This window comes from Lepisosteus platostomus, chromosome 9 (genome assembly GCF_059453375.1).
Source record: "Lepisosteus platostomus isolate fLepPlt1 chromosome 9, fLepPlt1.hap1, whole genome shotgun sequence".
In the NCBI taxonomy this organism is placed as follows: Eukaryota; Metazoa; Chordata; class Actinopteri; order Semionotiformes; family Lepisosteidae; genus Lepisosteus; species Lepisosteus platostomus.
Window position 1 is genome coordinate 18899830 of NC_142619.1, and position 21646 is coordinate 18921475.

At 35.3% G+C, this 21646-nt stretch overlaps 1 protein-coding gene across 3 annotated transcripts in view; it reads right to left on the reverse strand.

Annotated features, from left to right (window-relative positions):
• Window positions 1-16453, reverse strand: part of shank3a (SH3 and multiple ankyrin repeat domains 3a) — a 666415-nt gene extending 649962 nt beyond the window's left edge. For all 3 annotated transcript variants that reach the window (XM_088647094.1, XM_088647093.1, XM_088647091.1), the window contains exon 1: window positions 16293-16453. The gene's annotated coding sequence lies outside the window, so the exon portion shown is untranslated. The remainder of the gene's footprint in view (window positions 1-16292) is intronic.
• Window positions 16454-21646: the final 5193 nt, after the last annotated feature.

Sequence of the window (21646 nt, forward strand, 5' to 3'; positions counted from 1 at the left end):
ACCTGGACTTGAACATAAAGAAAACGAAAGAGCTAATAGTGGACTTTCGGAGACACAGGCCACACACTCACAGCCCACTCAGTATTGATGGAACGGAAGTGGAAACAGTCACCAGCTTTAGGTTTTGGGGAATTCACATCTCTAAAGATCTAACCTGGACTGTGAACACTGACTCTATCATGAAGAAGGCTCAGCAGCGCCTTTATTTCTTGAGGTGCCTCAAGCGATGGGGGATGCCAATACATGTGTCTGTGAACTTCTACCGCTGCACTATCGAGAGCGTCCTCACCAACGGGATCACCGTGTGGTATGGCAACACCTCTTCGCGAGAAAGAAAGGCACTGCAGAGAATGGTCAATATGGCCCAGAAGATCATCGGCTGCGGTCTCACCGAGATTAAACAGCTCTATGAGGACCGCTGCCGTGGTAGAATTCTGGCCATCACAGAGGACAGTCACCACCCCGGGCATGAGCTCTTCACCCCACTGCCCTCAGGCAAGAGATATAAGAGCATACGGACACTTACCACTAGATTCTTCAATAGCTTCTATCCACAAGCAGTGAGACTGGCGAACACATTTAGCCATCCCCCTCGGACCACACCTACACCATCACTACTGTATCTACCTCATTGTAATTTATTTATTGTACGTCTCCAGTCATTGTTTACACGTCTGTATTGTTTACATTCAAACTGTCTGCATGTTTACTTGCACATTGTCTATTGTTTGTTTGTACATTGTCTTGATGCAATGTTTGCACTTTGTTTTGTTTTTTTGACACTTGTTTTACAATCGAGAGACTTTCTGTAAGTAAGAATTCCATTGTACCAGCACCGGTTACATATGGCAATAAAGTTCAAGTCAAGTCAACTCACATGGACATGTGACAAATTAGGACAAAAATACTTTTTGCACTCCCTGAAATATCTAGACTTTAATTTTACATATTATTTTCAACAATAGGTCATGTAAAATACAGTGTTTTAGGACAGTCTCTACAGATTTTACATTGACACATATAGATGATGGAAGCTTTTGTGAGTTATGTGTTGATCCAGCAGGCAGATACTGAAGAATGAATCAGAAAATGAATGTTTCAACTCCTGTCATAAAATACAAATTAATCTACAGTATGCAGGCCTGTACTGATCTGTACTCTGCAATTTCTTGTTTTGTTTTGTCTCTGTTCTCCAGTCTACAGTTCTTCAGTCTACAATCACAGCTACAGTTTATAAGCCCCCCAAGCATAAAATTGTTTTTTTAAGTGAGCTTGCTGTTTTAAAATCTCTGCTATGTTTCAGATTTAATAAGATCCTTACTCTGGGTGATTTTAATATCCACATTGATTCACAGCATTCCAATTTCATTAATGATTGTCTTGTTTTGTTGGAATGTTTTGGTCTCACACAACTTGTTCTCAATCCAACTACAGAGAAAGTTGGACTCTGGACTTAGTCATTGTAAATGACTCTTGTTTTACACTTATCTTCAACTAGGTCTTTCTGGTCAATTGACTGTTCTTTCTCATCTAGAATTCCCTTTTTTGCACTCTTTAACTTTATGTTCTACAAGTTTTTGCACTGGCAGTTAACTGGTCAGAATAGGTTTGCTAAATCTGGTCTCTCTTCACTGTCTTGCTTTCCTTTCTCTGATAAAACATCCATCGCATAAGTGGGTGTTTGTTTTGATTTTTTGGAGAGATTTTCATTTCTTTGAAGAAAGACTTTTCTAAAGAAGTCATGCAAATAAAGAGAACAGCTGAGGGGCTAGTAATTCTAATTAGCCATGTATACAGTATGTTCAAATGTATGTTTTTGCAGGTAATTCCCTGAAAGTATGACTTCCATATACTGTACAGAACACATTAACATATGAGTATTGAATCAATAAATGATTTTTAAAGCAATGTAAGAAACATAGCTAGAACATTGAATGGTTAATATCTGGTTCTGTATTATTTTGTTCTAGGGCTTTTGACATACCCCTGGCCATATTGTAACAGGACCTTAGCACACATATGGGTCTGGATCAACAAACACATGGAAAACACAGCTGTAAGGTTTAACAATACCCAATTGCAGTTTATTTGCATTGCAGGGAACACAAAACACCAAATCCAATGCCCAAAACAAAAACCTAGCTCTTCTTTGAGCTCCTGCCTAAACTCCTTTCAGATCCCTACCCTACTGGCCAGGCAGATACACTGCTTGCCAGCCACAAAACAAACCACAAAGTCTTTGCCCAACAAGAGTCACTCAGACTTTCCTCTGTTTTCAACATTAAAGTTTAAAACATTAAAGGAGGGGGAGGGGGAGGGGGGGGGGGGGGGGGGGGGTTTGCCTTCTGATCCCTTCCAGCAACAGACAACCCACCCCCAGAAGCTTCTACTTCCTGTCTTTTAAAGAGTCACCTGACCAATTGGCTTCCTGTAAGTGGTCAGGTGACTGAGCAACAGACAACCCACCCCCAGAAGCTTCTACTTCCTGTCTTTTAAAGAGTCACCTGACCAATTGGCTTCCTGTAAGTGGTCAGGTGACTGAGCAGCAGCTCATTCCCCAGAGGATTCTGTGGAAAGTGATTCCTACCGGGGCTGTGCATGCCACAGGCTGTAGAGCTGGACTTCAACTGTTACTGTAATCTCTTGTGAAGCACTTTTTTAACTAATTCATTTCAAAATATATGTCTGACCCAAAAATGTTACTTAATATATTGGTGCTTTAGCCATGCCCACACAAGGCAGGCTGAGAACAGCACCTGGAGGCAGGAGTACTGGACTGTATATAGTGGGACGGAAGCTGGGAGATGGTCTCTTCCCTTCATGTGTGTGTGTTAGTGTAGGTGCGGCGCTGTAACCCCTGTGCCTGTGTGTGTACCTTTCCACAGTTCAAGTTAATAAATGTGTTGTTCAACCCCATTCCCTGAGTCCCATGCCTGCTCCATTCTGTACCGAAGCTCGCGGTCATTACAATATTAACAATACCATCTTTCGGATTTCTAAAATCTTTATTCAAAACAGTGTTGCAGGGGAATTGGAACCTATGCCTCAAGGCAGCATACACCCTAGACAGGATGCCAGTCTATCACAGTTCAGACATAAAAACACAGAGATGAACACACTCACACCAGGGCCAATTTTCCCAGCAGCCAATTAACCTACCAGTATGTTTTTGGACTGTGGGGGTTAACCGGAGCACCAGGAGGAAACCCACGCAAACCTATGAACTCCACACAGGTACTGTAGCAGGAATTAAAATCTGCTCCTCTTTGCTCTCGTTGCTTGCCAGGATAGACTCTCACTCCCCTGTGACCCTGAATTGGAAGAAGTACTTAGAAAATGGATAGATGAACTTGAACATTAACATTGCACATCAATTTTCCTTGTTTTTTCATCAATGTTCCTATTTGAGATGTGTACATCTTTAACTTTCTCAAAGTGTTAGTATACTGTAAGCATTCCTCTAAATTGACTCCAAGTATTATTTCTATAACTTTACCAGCAACAGATGTGAAACTGATTAGCCTATAGTTTCCTGGTTCTGTTTTTCCACATTATAAATAATTGTTACATTTACTCCAATCTATGGGTGTCTTATCATAGATGAGAGTTGAAGTATCCTATCTAGGCATCTATGAAGAACATTACTTACTGTATGTACAATTGGAAAAATACTGCCTGGTCCTGGCAATTGCTTGGTATAAGCAATTCCTTGTGGAATGTAAGTATCAATTGTTGTACTGTAAAGTTGATTAACAATTATAAATGGAGTTCCTTCTATAACATAGAGAGCACAGTATTGATATTTTTATTTTAAAAATCCCAGTGAAATATTAAATTACCATGTTTATTCTTTCTTTTTCTTTTTGTATTCTTAATCCTCCATTACCTCATAAATAATTCAAACAAGCTTTTACAGTTTTTTTATTGCTGTAGTACTGAAAAAGATGCTTTGCATTATTTGCCTCCAATGCAGTATTATTTTCTATATCTCTCTTGGTGATTCTTTTCTTATCTGTGCCTTTACCTTAATATGCAATTTCTTCGTCTAAAATTTGAATTGTTGCCCAGCTTACAGTCTGTAGAGTGAACCCTTCCTTTTATTGCTTTTATTCTTATTTTATCCCTTAAACCATATAGACCATATTTTCCTGGACTTTGATTTACTTGTTTTAGCCATTCAATTGTTTTGAGCCTGAAGTATAACCATTTATCGTCTATTGACTTTGACTCCATGTGCTCCCAGGCCACTTTTTGCAGTTCTTCCACTTTCCCTTACAATCAACCACAAAGGCTAGAGCTTTAGCAATTTAAGTCAACAGCAAAAGTTAACGTATTATGGTTGCAATTTCCCACTAGTTCTATGCAAACAATATATTCTCTTTATCAGCTTGATTTTACAGCCTGGTTCCCATGTAACATACTGTAGCAATAGGGGAAGAATTACGTCACTAATCTTAGCAGTGTTAGTACATTTGCTCTTCTTCGACTAGAAGCTAAGGTGATGTGGTTTAATGCACACAGACACGAGTCAGATTGTATCCATGATCCCAGTCAGAGAGGGTGAACCCAGTGGTTCTGTCTCCAAAAGTGTCAAAAAGCCAGATGAATTGTTGCAATATGGCATAAAGTACATAACCATTCAGTATTGTGAAATTAGATGGACTGTCCTGAGGCACAGGACATAGTTCTCAGCTTAGAGGCCGAGTCCTCATTTCTGAGTGAAAAAGTAAGAACCCAAACCACTCCCTTGTGATTTATATAGAGTAAGGGACAATGGTGATGTTCTCTATTTAAGCTAACACATTGGTCCTTGCAAGACCAATAGGAAACAAACTGTATTAGAAACTCTTCTAGCATCTTCAGTACATCTTCTGGCATCTCCAAACTCCAATGGTTTGGAATTCCAAATAATCCTGCATCCAAGGAAACAGTAACCAACAAATTGATTTGGGATGCTTTGTCATGCTAATGATTTAAGGCAGGAGCCACAAACCACCAGGAGGCACAAATCACTTTCCAGCAGGTCTGGAACTTGTGCCAGATATACATCAAAGTCATTATTTTCTTTGTATTTTAAAACCAGAGTAATTAGTGCAGGTATTTTTACTGTGTCTTAAAATGCAGGTATGGTGTAATTTTAAATTTGATCAATTCATACTGATGTATTTTTTGGGGGGGATAATAAATGAAGACACAAGTCCTTTAATGTCAAGCTGTCACTTTAAGCTTTTGTTGAATCATGCATTGAAAATGAAGTCTGAAAACAATATACTTCATAAATTTTTCAGTGCAACCTTAATGTTCTTTGATTCATTGATGTCCTTGCACTAGAATGTGTAGCACACTTAGAGTTCTCATTCTTCGCTAAGCATTCATTCCTCCTTTCAGGTTTTTTTGGCCTTTTGAGAATAAAGAAAAAACATTCATAAAACAGCTGGCTCAGCCATTGGGTTTTTCATCTGTTTGACCGTTTCATGCAAAATTAGTTCAATATATATGGTCGGCATTTCAGAAACAGTAGTAAATGTATATGTGATATACCATCTACAGTATACTGTTTGCAAAGTACCTGTGATGAAATCCTGCATGATTTATAATGTTCCTTTTTTGAGACCAAGTATTTTCTAAAGGCTTAACATTGTCAGTTAGCCACACATTTGACAATCAAATTAAAAGTTAGTACAAATCTCTTGACTAAATATAGTATAAAATAACAGTAAAATATTCCTATATAAAATACGATCTAAACACAAGAGTGGTAGAAATTGTGTCATTTTTCATAGTTGTACCCTGATAAAACAAGATATCTAAACCAGATAAGTACTTGCATTTGATTACAAATGTTTTGACGCTATTATGGAAACATATTTTTTAAAACAAAGTGAAAATCAAGCTTTAGCAAATGTTGAATCCTTTGGAATACTGACTCTGTGGAATGCTATTTATATTTGAGTTCACATATTTACAAATGCTGACTAGCCTCTTATTTAAAAGGAAAATAAAAGTAACAATATACCAGATCCAAACCATTTTGTTTCCCAGGACAGAAAAAAATAATACCTAAGGCTATTAAGATTTGTTTAGTATAATGTGCAGAGAGTATTAAAGACGCACAGTCTGTGGTGACATATTAAAAACATCCATCATGCCTTTCTCTACAAAGGAAGAGAGCTGTCTCTTTGCAATAATTTACTTGAAAGCTAAAACAATCTACTGATGAATTGTTAATTTATTCAAGATGCTATTTGTCCATTGTTATTGGGCAAATTCTGTAAAAGGAACAGCTCATTAAAAAGGACTCATGGCAATAATTATTGCATAGAAACTTATTGCCACTATAAATAAATAGATTTCAAATGCAAGTCAAAGGAACCTAAAGTTCCTGTGGCGATAATAAGCTAAACATCTGAATAAGAATTGAGATGCTTCTTGGAATCTACTTGTTCTTATGTCAAGGAGAATAACATGATACTCTTTTATCTGTATCAGTATGGAGCAGACATTTCAAATGTAATTCCATAGGATTTATTGATTTTGCTTAAATAACTGAGCCAGAATAAAAATAAACCTCACTGAATTTTTCAATGTTTTACATTATGAACTGGTATCACTTTCCTTTCAATACAGTTAATCTTTGACAATACTAGAAGCCTTAAGATATAATAAGCATAATCAGTATTTAGAAATCATGTGCCAATGAGGGGTGTGAAATATGTTTCATTCATTAAAAATGGAGAAAATGAAAAGAGACACTGTGTTAGGTTCTGAAATGTAATTACTGTACTAACCATGGAGAAAATGAGAGGAAGCCAGCTGTCGTTCTTAGCCCAGTGTTTCCAAGGATTAATTGTTGTACCATTAGCATTGACTAACATTGATTGGGCACTAGATAAAAGTGTGTACAAAAAAATATTAGCCATGCTTTTCAAAAATCAAAAGTTCAATGAAAACAGATGCTTCTTGACAAAAACGTACACTAGTTGCAAGAGCACCAAACACCATTTAACCTTTGGATCTTTAATTTTGGTAACAACCACACATGTGCTGATAACATACTGTATGGGACCTGATCATCTTTCACAGCACATGGATGCATTGTGCACCCATCCTAATTCCTTCATAGGGATCTTAAGAACATTTCTGTGTTTTATTTCTGATCTCTTCCATACTCTTATTAATTTAATTCTATTATGTGGTACTGTATATTTCATCCATCTATGTAACCACTTTATCCAATACAAGATTGTTGTAGAGCCACAACCTATCCCAGCAAGCATCAAATAGGATACACCCTGGATCAGACACTAGTTCATTGCACTATACAGTATCTTATCATGAAAGATATATTGTCACGGATGTCGGAAAGGACGAACTGTGGAATGGCAAGAGAGCAAAAATAGACCCTATGTGTAGCAGCGAGACGGGAGTTAGCCCAGGCTCAGCTGTTCAGGAAATGCTGTATAGACGTAAAACCGAGGTCCTGACTCTCTGTGGTCATTAAAAATCCCAGGGCGTTTCTCGAAAAGAGTAGTGGTGTAACCCCAGCGTCCTGGCCAAATTTCCCATTGGCCCTCACCAATCATGGCCTCCTAATAATCCCCATCTATGAATTGGCTACATTACTCTGCTCTCCTCCCCACTGATAGCTGATGTGTGGTGAGTGTTCTGGTGCACTATGGCTGCTGTCGCATCATCCAGGTGGATGCTGCACATTGGTGGTGGTGGTGGAGGGGAGTCCCCATTACCTGTAAAACGCTTTGAGTGGAGTGTCCAGAAAAGCACTATATAAGTGTAAGCAATTATTATTATTATTATTATTATTATTATTATTATTATTATTATTATTATTATTATTATTATTATTATAGAAACCTATGCCCTCAGACCATGGACAGGAGTGACCTGGTACTAGGCGGGTCTCAGGACATCCGAAACTCAATGCCGAGCAAGGAGCCGAGCAGAAGCAGGAAGTAAATAGGCTACACAACATGACACACCTGAAATACATGAATAATCACAGGGAACTAGGAACAGGAGAGAAGTAGAGTGCCCTCTAGGTGTACTGGGTGTGACATATATACTGTATATTATTGAAATGTCTTTAATTTTAAGAAGATTAAATTTAAAGAAGTGAGACATAAATTAAGTACTGTACCTATAAACCATCTGAGTTTCCCTGTTTATAAGATGTGAGAAAAGGGTAATATACCTTGTTTACACAGTAAATACTTAACAACATGAGCAAAATTTGCTTAATTTAGACCATGAAATTATAGCACCACTACTGATTCATGATTAGTCATGAAATTGTATCTAAGAGGAAACTGTTTATTCTTCAAAATATTTAAATAAATATGTAGAAGAGGCAAAGATGCAGAAACATTCTTTTTTAATTTCTGTATATGATAATAAATTCCCCAGATGATACCATTAAAACAACTAATGTATGTATCAAAACACAATCTGTTCATTATTCACATGCAAAAAGTGTCAATTTCTTAGAATTAAATATTCAGAAAGACTTTTAATAATAAGGTTTTTTATGTTCAGAAAGATTTAAATAAGACAATAAAAATGGTATTCTAAATTGCTGCTTATTCCCTGACTTAAATATGTGTTTTTTAATTAGGATCAATTATGTCAGTGTTCTCCCAAGGGGATTGGTAAGTGTTCTTAGACTTTTTTGATGTATGTAATAATTCTCTAAATGAATTTATCTTGTTAATATGAGCCTTAGTAAATAAATAAAATCATGATGCACTTTGAGAAGAAAAGAAATAACAGTATTTTGTCAGCATGTTTTTCCAATGTGCATTTTGCTGAAGCATTAGTTTGATTTGGGGAACTGACTTTAAATTGTGTCAGTATAGTAACATGGACTACACAGACAAGTGCCTTGCAAACGTATTCTGTCCCTTGCACAATTTTCACATTTTGTTGCTTTAAACCTTGTTATCATAAAACTTTGATGTAGTAATTAAAATCTGCTATATGCAAAGCCTATACCACACATTCAAAGCAAGAAACAAAAATAAATACATAATTAGTATGAAAGAAAATTAGAAAAGTATTGCAAGTATTGCAAACCCTTTGGCTGTGACAAACCTGCACAAAATTACCTCAACAAACCGCACAACTAGTTGAGTGGCTTCTGTCTGTTTGCAATAATAGCGGTTCCCATGATTTCAGAAGGCATCACCTATCTCTATGTGGTCTATAAGTCAGGTATTGAATATCAAGCAAAGAATCAACCATGAAGTCTAATGAGCATTTAAAACAACTTTGACATAAAAGGCATAAATTGTATAAAGTCAAAGATCAGGAGAAGGGTATAAAACGTTTCAAAGGTTCTTAATATCTCTTTGGGCATGGTGAAGTCAATCATTAAGAAGTCCAAGGTACCCAGACAATAAATAGATCAGGCTGTCCTTCCAGACTGAGGCAAAGATAAAAGGGGTTACTGATGACACTGTGAGGTCAACAACTCCATTAAAAGAGTTCCATAGCTCAGTGACTGAGATGGGAAAAATGTCCATGAGTCAACAATATCCCAGTCACTCCAGCTTGAATGGAACTGAAAAAAAAACATCCCAATTCCTCCATGGGGTTTGCAACAAAAACATTCAAGTGATACTTTAAACGTGATCAAATGTCATACATACAATACACTACTGGGTCTTGCTGATCTAAATGCAAAGGTTTACATTTGTCTCAAACCCCACATTGTGGATCATGCAGTTAACAGCATGCCTACTGTCAGCAATGGTGGTGGCAATGTTGTTGGGAAATTAATTTATACTTTTACTTCTCACCAGCCAAGACTGGGAAGCTTGTCAAGAAACATATATGGAGTAAAGTACTGGCATATTTTAGAGGACAGCCTGCTTTATACCTAAAAATGAAAATGACAGAAATGACAATGACACAAAGTAGAAGCCCAAAGCTACACTGGAGTGGCTTAAGAAAAATAATACAGTATGAATGTCCTTTAGTGGCCCAGTAAATGTCTTTACTTGAATCCTACTGGCATTCTGTGGAAGGACTTGAAAACCACTGTTCATAAGCAATCCCTAAGCACCTTGAAATCTGCCTAGATGAATGGGCAAATATTTGACCAGGGTGGTATGCAAAATTGGTCCCACTAAATATTGAGTTCATGGGTCTAAATGTTTATTTAATTAACCTTTTTTCTCTTTAGTTCTTGAAGATATTTGTTGTAACTTTCTTACTGGTAGAAGACGTCAATTTGAACATTCAAGCTTTGAATACAATTTTAAATAACTAAAATGTGTATGCATCATTTTGTAATTTCACAAAATGTGATACCATAGGAAAGATCTGAGTACATTTGCAAGGTACTGTACAGTACATACAGCACTTGCACTTCAACATCCTTAACATAAAAAAAACAAAAAAAATGTATTAAATGAATCTGATTTCTCTTTTAAAAATGTTATAAAAAAGAGCTGGAACAACTCTTTCTTTATCTTTATTGTATAATATGAAAAAAAGTTCTGAAAAGTGTACATTTAATTATAATGTTTAATTATAATGAAATCAAACCAATGCATTATAAATACCATATACTGTACTGTAATGAACTGGCATAACAGAATTGGACATTATAGCAAAGCAAAGCAAATGCATTTTGTAATTCTAAGAAAAGCATAAGAAGACAGGGAATATGCCCTGCAAAATTAATGTGATGAACTGCATTAATAATGTATTTTTGTATTTCCATTTAATAGAAGTTAACTATAAGTTACAAATCAATTAAAGGGGAACAAAGTCAGGTTTCAGCTTAAAAGTTAAACAGTTTCAAATACTTGGAAACTGTAATTTAAAACTACCATATTAGTTTGCAAACTGGAATGCAAACAATGTTTATTGTTCAACATCTAAAGAACATTGTGTACACATCTCAAAATTTCTGGTAACATTAAGTGTTGAGAACAAAGAGTTTTATGGTGACAAGGCATTTGCAAACTCCTTTCAAGTGTTTTGAGCTCAGATCCATGAATAATTTTAGCACAATTCTCTCACTTTGTTACATAACTACCATTTGATATTGAATAATCACTTATTTGGATTGTGACTTAAGTTCTCACTCACACTTCCTGTGCAGACAAAGCCTTACTAAATTGTAACTGCATTTAGAAATATATATATAACTATTTTACATGAAGCCCATTTCTAGACCAATGGGAAAGGAAGTTTGGGACAAAGAAAGTCAGAAATATTGACAAACAAAATTATTTTTGTTTTTTCAAGATTTTGTAAAAATACTAATTTTTTTTTCTCAATAAACTGCAAGAATTGTCCAGTAAAAACAATAATTGAATTTCTTTTTAGTCTACTTAAATTCTTTTTCCCTATTTTACATACTGTACTTGTCACAATTGCTAAGGTCAAAATTACCATAAATATATCGAAGACTTCAACTGAATGGTTTATTGATATAAAGTTCCACACCAATTTGTATTTACTGAAGCTGGATTTTACTGGATTTAACTGCTGTTCTGTTTAAAACAAAGTTGATATTCTTATGTTCCTAAACAGTAATTCCAGTGTTTTCAAAAATTGTATAATTATAAATATCATAACTACAGATGTATTTTTTACTAAATAAGCATGGAAAATTCAAGATGCATGGTCAGTCAATTACTTATTTCCGTGTTTTTTTTAATTAAATTCTTAAATGGTCTGGATTAATGAAGAAATTCAAAATGACAAAAATGAAAAGTTTTTCACATGGTACCTAAATAAACATCATTGGTGCATGACTAATAACTTCCCTCTATTGAGTCTGAATTCCCAGATGATTTTCCAACCACTGTAAAATGCCTGTTCTATTGAATTTCAGAGTAGCCTTATATTTACGTTTCTATCAGTGCAGCTTGATGTATTCCCAATGAGCATATGGTTCTGTCTTTTAGGTTCCTGGGTACCACAATTTCTCACGATCTCAAATGGGAAGTCAGCATTAGCAACATCACCAAAAAAGCTCAGCAAAGGATTTACTTTCTGAGACAATTTAAAAAAAAAGATCTGTCACAGGAAAGGATGATCCAGTTCTATATCGCTATCACTGAGTCCATCCTTACCTTTTCTGAACTTATCGGATCTGCTACCACACAGGACAGAAACAGACTCCAACATGTTATTAGGACAGCTGAGAGGATCACAGCCTTTGACCTGCCTACCCTCCAAGACCTTTACATCTCCAGGATTAAGAATCGTGCTGGCAGGATCACTGTTGACTCCTCTCACCCTGGTCATCATATTTTTCAATGTCTCCCATCAGGGAAAAGATTTAGGTCAATTGGCACCAGAACCACAAGACACAAAAACAGCTTTTTTCCTCAGGCATTGCCTCTTATTAATCACCCCTATTAATCATTGAACATTACTTAAATTGTGTTATCAAAATTGAATATTGATTACTTAGTTTACAACCACGGCATTAAATAATATTATAATCTGCATATGGATTATCACACATTGGTAGGGTTCTCACACATTCTTGAAGTACAATATATTTTTTCCTTTAATTTCTGAAATGTATATCGTGTTTTATTGTGATTTATGTCTTTGTATATATGGTATGTTTGTATGTGTATAGTGTATGAGCAAGTCAAATTCCTTGTAAGTGAAAACTTACTTGGCCAATGAAGTGATGTATCTACTAGTCCAGGTTAGAGTGAATCTTTGCATTGTTGCAACAGAGTTGTTTAACTGAAATGCAGGGTTAAATATCACCAGGCTTAAAACCTAATGTTTCTAAATTTCAACACATTTATGTTATATATTGTATCATATTTGTTATTTTGTAAGCAGAGATAAAATGCCTGTGGTTTTCACCCTTAGATAAAGAGCAGTGATAATCATTTGGAAAAGAAAGCAGATTTAAAATCTGAGAACAACCACCTACTTAACAGAATGAGGTAGCAGTAATTGCTTCAGATATCTGAATAGCCTGAAAGTAGCACTGAATGTCAAACAGTTTAAATATACGGATTTAAACTCAAACTTAGTTAAGAGAAGTTTTTAACCTTTTTTAAGAAAAATATAAATTTCTTAAATAAAGAAGTTTTTCATTGCTTTAAATGAAATACCTAAGACATCAGCATAATTTTTTTTTTCCAGCATTCCTAACATACTCTCATTAGTATAGATAAGCAGACTACTTGTGGGGTCTTTGTGATAGTCTGGGTTAACAGTCAGATACTGGTTCACTCGCTTGTTAGTGCTTATCCATGTATTACGAAAATGGATAATAGACTGTTACAGGAATCTAGAACCTCTCACATATTTATTGCACACACTAAATTAAATCTCCTCTTGATTCCTAGATCAGTAATGGCATTAATAACTGACAGTTTTGCCTGAATCATTTTAAGTAGTTTAAGTAGTTGCAGCTCATCATTATGTCTTTGGTACTGTATGTTGATGCAAAGGTACCAAACAGAAGCAAATAACCAATCACAGCCATCAAGAGGAAATAATCAAAGACTCAGTAAAGTGCAAAATGGTTAAGAAAATAGATTCACCAGGAATGACAACACCCAAGATTAAAGCATCATGAAAGGATTATTGAGCAAAATTTTGGCTTAACCAGCTTGGATGAGGGCTGACTTCCTGGCCTTAGGACAAGGAGGCCAGGACCCCCACGCAAGGTGACCAAGGTGTAGCTGCAGAGGGGGAGATGGGGTGGAGGTGGGATGCAAGAGAGAGAGATAGGGATCTCGTAGGTATTTATAGCGTTTAGGGAGAGGAATGGATTGTCAAGAGCGATTGCTAATTACTGACAGCTAAATCTGATTGAACTTGGTTGTTGTCATCCCTCCCGAACTTTCATTATAAACTCCATTCACTGCATAGTGGTAAGAAGTAAAGAAAGCATTAATGTCCTGCAACAAATAACTGTCTCACAAATGCTGTAACTAGTCCAAAAAAATAAGGATTTGCTACAATGGTTAAAAACCCTAGTCTTGTATCTACAATATCAACATATACACATACCATTCCAATATTTCATCTTTAATAGCAGCCTGTCTCAGTCACAGCTCACTAGGTTACAATTCAATAAGATGCAATATAATAAAAATGGCCACAATGATGTAACCATTCTTGTGTTCATTGATGTATACCTCATGAGAATATCAGAAAAAAAACGTAACAGTTCCATAGTCATTGTAAATCTTATAATAATACAATAAAAAGAAATGTCAGTAGCAAAAACGATTGGCTTGTTCAGGTAAAATTATCAGTACCATTAATGAGGTGAGACATGAACAGCTCTGCTGACCACTTTAAACAATAACATTTATCAGACCAAGGCATCAATCATATGAAAGCAAGTGTTCAGAAATAAAATCAAATGTTTTTAAAGATAACAAGGTATTTGGGATTACATTTATAGTTCCTTAATCTTGTTCAAAAGTGGGTGGGTTATTTCTTACATTTGTGACTTAAAAACATTTAATTTATTTGAGTTATTTTAAAAGACTTTGTTTATTTATGAATGTTTACAGTAGATACTGTATACACAAATGTATCACTAGTAAACATTTCTGCATTATTTATTAGCTAACACCAGATGCAATAATTTTGCATACTGTGCAAACTTGAATAATGCCTATTTAGGAGGAAGAAGCAAATTTTAGTCACATGGAAATATTACAACCTGCAGTTTGACTCAGATTACATAAATTGATCTGTATAATATCTTACAATATTTAAGCACCACAAAACTAAAAGAAAAACAGAATTTCACCAAAACGCGTAATTTAAAGTATTCAAACGTACTGTATATTAGCCAACATTTTCCCACACTCTGAGGAACGAATGTTTCAGAATTTCCCGTGGCTCAGTTTGGTATGACTTATACCTGACTTTTCTTGAACAAATGGGAGCTTTTAAATAATTCACAAATTCAAAGAATTCAACATTTTTCTGATAAGGCACGTTCAACACAAAACCTTTACATGGGTCTTGCAGTGAGGTAATCATGTGTAAAATATTGCAAACTAATTTGTTAGAATTTATGCTGGATGCTGGATGTGACTATTTAGTTTCTGAAGATTTCAGCAAGTTGTTAAAATATACTTAAAAGAACTGGAAACCTCATGCATTGTATAAAAGTCTGTAATTTTTGTGCAGCAAAAGAGACACATTTTGACAATATACAGTATTTGGATTAATAAAGCAAAATATGATATACTGTAAATAGTCTGATGCAAAGTGTTCTGTGAAGTGGATCATAAGCTTCAGTTATTTTAATTTTAATTTAATGAATACTCAAAAAAAACTACATTGGCATTTTGGTGTTGCCAGCTGTAGGGAAGGATACGGCTTTTTGATTCATTTGTTAAGACTTTTAATATTATAGCCTTTATAATAGCCTTTCTTAAGCCTTTGATAATAAACAAAAGTAAGTAAATATATGAAAAAAACATTTCCAGTGGCCATAATAGTATAGATATACTGTATTCAGCTTTTTTATAGTTCTTGGTTTTATTAAACTTGAATAATTGGCTGCTGTAATACCTTGCTTATCCTTTTCTTAGTTCAATAATTAAAATAATTTAAAATGTATTAGTGAAAGAGTATACAGTATAAGAGACAATGGGAAATGTCTATCTACAGTATGTCTGCAAATACTATGAAAAACTATGAAAATTGCCTGTAATCATTTTGGCAAACTCACACAGTCATTGCCCAAATATCTCTGGGAAGCCAAGAAGTTCAGTAATTAAGGTCTTTCTGCACCAGTGCTGACTGCATTAACTGGAGTCCCTCTGTACAGCAACAGAATTACCCCACTGAACTGAAGTGTTAGCAATAAACTTGAGGGTTAGAGCACCTGTCATCATATTGTAACCGCTAGTTTTCCTTATCACAAAAATATTTTTATTCATTACATCTAGGTCCAAGTGGAGCAACATTTAAGAGGTTATGAAATCTTTATGTCCTGTAATGTTCTGTAATCCCCCATAAACATTTCAAATCACGTATAAGGATGTATCTGGAGACGGTCTCTAACTTTTTACTTTATATAAACTATTATAAGATATTGAAATATTCTCTCATGAATATCAGGATATCTGCAATATTAGTATTTTTTCAGTTGAAATATAAATTATAAACTAAAGAGATTGTCCAAAAAGGGTCAAGACCACAAGGACATGGGACCAGTGCATAGTCTATACTGTACATATCATTCTATGAGCCTCAACTGTCAACAGGTAAGATTGTTGCAAACCATTAAAAAAAAAAGAAAATGAACTTACCCCCATTAAAAATGAGCTCAGATATAAATATTCCATGCCATTTTAGTTTCCTTTTCCAGGCCAAGGTTTGCCATTCAATCAGAAAATGCCTGTATTGTTATTTCTAGTCAGTCCGTAGGTCCTGATATTTAAAGAATGCACTGCCTACACTTACCCGGCACAAATGACATACTGCTTGCTCTCTGTACTGTGTGCAGTTCTTGGCAGATAGAGTTTTCCGCTGTGCAGGCTTGAAAATCCTCCTCCAGACCCACTCATTTAGCACAGCGGGTTAATTCTTAAGCATGTACAGCTTGCAGGCTCATCCCACCACTGTGTGGGTACAGGTCTAAACTCCTGTCCAATACCATTCAGTGTTTTGATTTCCTTTTTTTCAGCAACTTCTGTTTGTTCCTGTTTCATAAAGAGATATCTCCCAAATTTAGAAAAATGTACAGATTTTTAGCTGACACTAAATTCGCAGAGAAGCAGAATAACAGACAGTAATGAAGGAAGGAATGGTAGATTTATACAGTATATTCCACTTTGATATACCTACGCTGACACTGAAGGTGTTTTCCAATCTTGAAGACATTTTGGTTTAGTTTAATGAAATTACATTTTGAACATTGTGAGTCTGTTATTGTTATTTCGACCACGTCAATAACAACTTCTAGCCACAACAAAATGAGGGAATGCCAATACACTGTGTGGGTGTATAAATAAAATTAGTAGGCAGTTGTCCTCAGGACCATGTAATTCACAACTGTACAATTAATCTTTTTTATCTTTAAAAAAGGAAATTGTGTTGTGCATAAAATGTTGGGATTATGTTTATTCATGCCAACCCAAGAACTCAGCTTCCTAATCTTCTTCCTTCTTAGGATGACAAATGTATTTTGGTTTTCATTCATAAAAGAGCTTTCCATTGTTTAACTAATTGTTTCCAGTTCAAAAGTGGTTGCAGTTTTCAATGTACTGTTTATTTTATTTTTTTGCAGATACTGAAATCTCCAGCATTTAAGAGCTGAAAGAAAATTAATAGGTTTAATGAACCAAATTACTAGTTCAATTAAGGGTGTGAGGAATATCCTAAGAACCTTTAGAATAAAAAGACAGAAGAACAGTATATTGAAGTTATAGTGCATTATAGTCCTTGTTGAGCTGCCTAATCTCTTTCTGTCCATGCGGCTGTTATTGCAACCTACTTTCTATAACCACAGCAGCCTACAGAGTCTACTAAAAGCACCATGATATGTACTGGGTGTTGTGCAGTATGTGCTGTCTCAGCGTAGTGAAATGACATAACATAGAAAGGAAAATAATTTATTAAAATATTATTATTGTAATATAATATGTTATCCATTCCCAAGTGTTTCTGTACCTTTTTAAAAAATTGGTCATGAATTTGAAATTGAAAAACCAGTCAAAACTTGATATTAGACCATGCATAATACAATTAGACTGGGTGTGCACTTTGAGTGCGATAAAATGTCACTCAAACCAACTAAGCTGCTTTGCTACACATTCCATGTGATTGGAAAAAGTGTTTACACTAAAGAAGGCCTAAAGAAATTGAATAGATCCCACATTGTGCATCAACACTGATCCTCAGGTGTTACTAATCAATACCAGAAGAGACAATAAAGCGTTAGAAGCTGCTTGTTTATAAATGCGTAGCAAAACAAGTTATTTAACAATAGATTATATATTTTAACATTAAATGTGATTTGTTTCTTTTTGTCAATGCAGCAGGCCAGGCACAGATATTAAACCTTTCTCGTATTTAGATATTTTTGCCCCTGATGCAGCAACAGTATGTAGGTAAAGTATGTTATAGGATGATTTAATATTCTAGACTTAAAAGCAACCTAAGTTTTACTTTAGAAAATGAATGTTTTAAATATATTTCCGTCTCACTCCTAGACTTTACCAGTCTTGACCTATGCTAAACTGAAACATCCTTCCTTGTGAGGTGATCCTCAATTACAGTGAGAAATTACCTTGTAGATAGATTAAACTGATTTCTCTAGTTTCCTTGTGAGGAATGTAAACCCTGACGTACCTGTAACTATCTCTTTTAGTTTATAGAGTGCATTTACACCACTTTCTAGTATCCTAACCCTGTATCTACACTCCAGGTATTACTGCTCCGTTACAGTGAATTAGCATGCATTAGTAAAGGTCAATTCATTCCTCATTGCTTGCCAGAATAGGCTTTGGATCCCCTGTAGCCCTGAATTGGAAGAAGAAAATGGATGGATGGTATCAGTGCTCTTTATAGTGTATAATTCTATCAACATTGCATACAAGCTTGGTGCAATATTTGCTTATAATTCTTGTTAGGTGTGCAAAATGTCTCTTAATTTGCTTGGGGATCATTTACAAACAGCAGTTTTCAGGTCTTTCCAAAGATTCTCAATAGGATTCAAGTCAGGACTTTGAACTGACCACTCAAGGAGTTTTGAAATGTTTAGCCACTACAGTGTACAGATGTATCCTAGAAAACACTAGGTGTCCATAGGCATGCTGCTGTGGCACATTTCCAATTGTGGAATTTACCAAGGACTCCACTATTCTGTAACACTCCCAGGTGATATAACCAAGACTTAAATTTCCTGACCACTAGTGTACTGTCAGTCATAGTTAAGTGTGAGTGTAAAAGTTGTTTAAAAATAAAATAAATTATTTTAAACCTGTAAAATTAATAAATACCACTTTAAAAATCCTAAAATTTGTTATTTAAATCACAAGCTCTAAAGGATGTTTAGAACATTGGTGTCACGATCTTCATCCCTCCTCTAGAGGGACCTGTTCCGTCCTTTATTTAAACCCGTGCTCTAAAAGCTCGGGGCCCTGCATTGGAGGCCTGCCTAGCTTCAAGTTGCCCTACGTCCGCAACTTGGAGGCACAGGCTTCTGATCGGTGTCCTGACCAAGCTCAGTCCACCTGGCCTCGTCACTCCATTTTTAACCTCCATTTTCCTGTTCCAGTTCCCCCTTGCCAGGGATTTTAATCGTCCTTGTCTTAGATGGGCCTCCCAGCTTTGGATTATGGACTGGCCCCGGTTTTTCTTTTGGACCGCCTTGGACTTGTTTGCCAGAATTCCCCCCTTGCACGTGGATTCCCTGTCGGCATCTCTCCCTGTTCGCCATCCCTTCCATTCCTCTCCTAACCGTGTTTTTCCCATAGCCCCTTTTCCAGTTACTTCCGGATTGTACCGTCTGCACAGGGTCCTAAACTACAATTGGCTTTTTTGATCACATAATGAATGAAGTGATTATAATGTTTAATATTTCTTTTTGGCAGCTGGGACATTTTTGTTATTTCAATATTTTTTTATAATTTATAATAATAATAATATTTTTTATGTGTGTGCCACAGTGTGCAACTACTGGAAAAAGGTGGAAATTGTTGCCTTAAGAGTAAACTGTGGTTATGTATGGTTAACTGACAAATAAGTACTATAGTGTTACTTATTTCATGCACTGCCCATACTGTATAATACTGACAAACAACCGGTAGAATAACATAGTACATCAATCTTGATAGCAAATTATACAAATATCAGACTCCCCTGGCAGGGAAAGAGACAATAGAATATCCAGTTTTGGGGCCAGTTCACGTGATAAAGACACCTCTCATGCAATTTAATGCCAAACAGCTTATAGCCAACAACACTTTGAGTAGGGGCAGGGAAATGATTAGTAAATAATGAAAATTCTGTCTCCTTGAATTGCTGGTGATTTTACAGTTGCAGTACATTTTGTAACATGTAAAAGTTCAAATAGAAGACATTATTTTTTCTAAAATATTTCAAACTTATAGAAAAAGTACTTGGTAAAGCATAACAGGAAATCCAAGTTGTGTTATTTGCTATTATCATGAATAGGAACAGAATGTGTTTCCAACTCTGTTACAAACATACTGTACAGCAAATAATTTAGAAGTGTGTTTGGATCACTAAAAACAATTCATGGATATACAGCACTTCAGTGTTTGACTGAAATCACAAAAAACGTTGTGGTACTACCTTTTTCTCACAAAGGTCACATTTTAAATTAAACTTTTCATTAATTTGAACAACTATTCCTCTTTTTGTGTCATACAAGCAAACCAAAATAGATGTAATTAAAATATGAATTATTTTATACAAATACATATAAGCAACGTATTTGACAGGAAGGTAACAGCTGACATGAGAGCAACATAGCTTTCAACAGTAATATTTTATTTAAAATTAATTAAAAAATTAATTAATACCATTGAATTCTTAAACATTGCTGAGGCAATCACATTCTAGCACTAGTTGCATTGAGCATAGACAGCTCACATCTCTATACAGATGCAGCCACGTAGAAATCTTTGGGTGTTTTGTGGCAGGCCACAAAGGTTGTGCAGCTGTACCTTGAAAGATACCACCCAACATTTTATTAATTTTTCAACTAAACTGATGCAGGACTGCCAGGTAGTGCAGTGAATCTTTTAACATGCTGCGTGTCTAATAGCAGAATTCTGGACTGTCATGCAAAATGCTTGGGTTTGATTCCCGGCCACTGCTGACCCCTTTGGGAATAATCTTACTCCAATAATTACATTTAATTTGTATACCATATTAACATTGTATGGTATAAAAGTAGTGCTGTTTCACAAAACAAAATTACTCCGCTGGGATATATAAAAAAATGTTTATTTTTATGGCCTGTTGTGAACATGATGTGCTTTTTTAGGCTTACTGTACTTAGGCATTAAAATAGATTTTTTGGTATAATTTAATATATCAGTCTGTTAAATATTCACTTCACATGCACTTTACATCCACAATCTCTTAAGCTCTTATTGGCTGGCTACCCAACAAATGAAAGTTTCAAACTACTGTATTTGAACTGGTGACTGTACAGAATGTGCCATACTGCTCATAGATACTTCATTACACTGCATTATAACACAAAACCTTTTGATTTTTTCAAATAATCTTAAACAGGTCTGCACTACTTTATAAAACCATCAGGTGGTGCAGTGAAACGTAGCTTGTGGATGAATTCTGGGCTTTCATGCTAAATGCCTGGATTTGAATCCTAGCCAATACCAAGCCCAGTACGGAAAATCTTTGTCCCATAGTAAAATGTAATTTACAGTATATACTATATTAACAATTGTATTTATTTTATATAGCAAAGTATGTTAAATGTTAAATTTATATTATAAATAAAAGTAGAGCTGTTTCACAAAGCAAGATTACTCAGCTGGATATATTTGTTGTTATAGGCTGATGTGAACACAATATTTTTTCAGGTGTACATCCACAATAAAATAATCTATTTTTGTCTTAAAGCTAATTTAAGTAAAAAGTAATAAGAAAATACAGTATACTG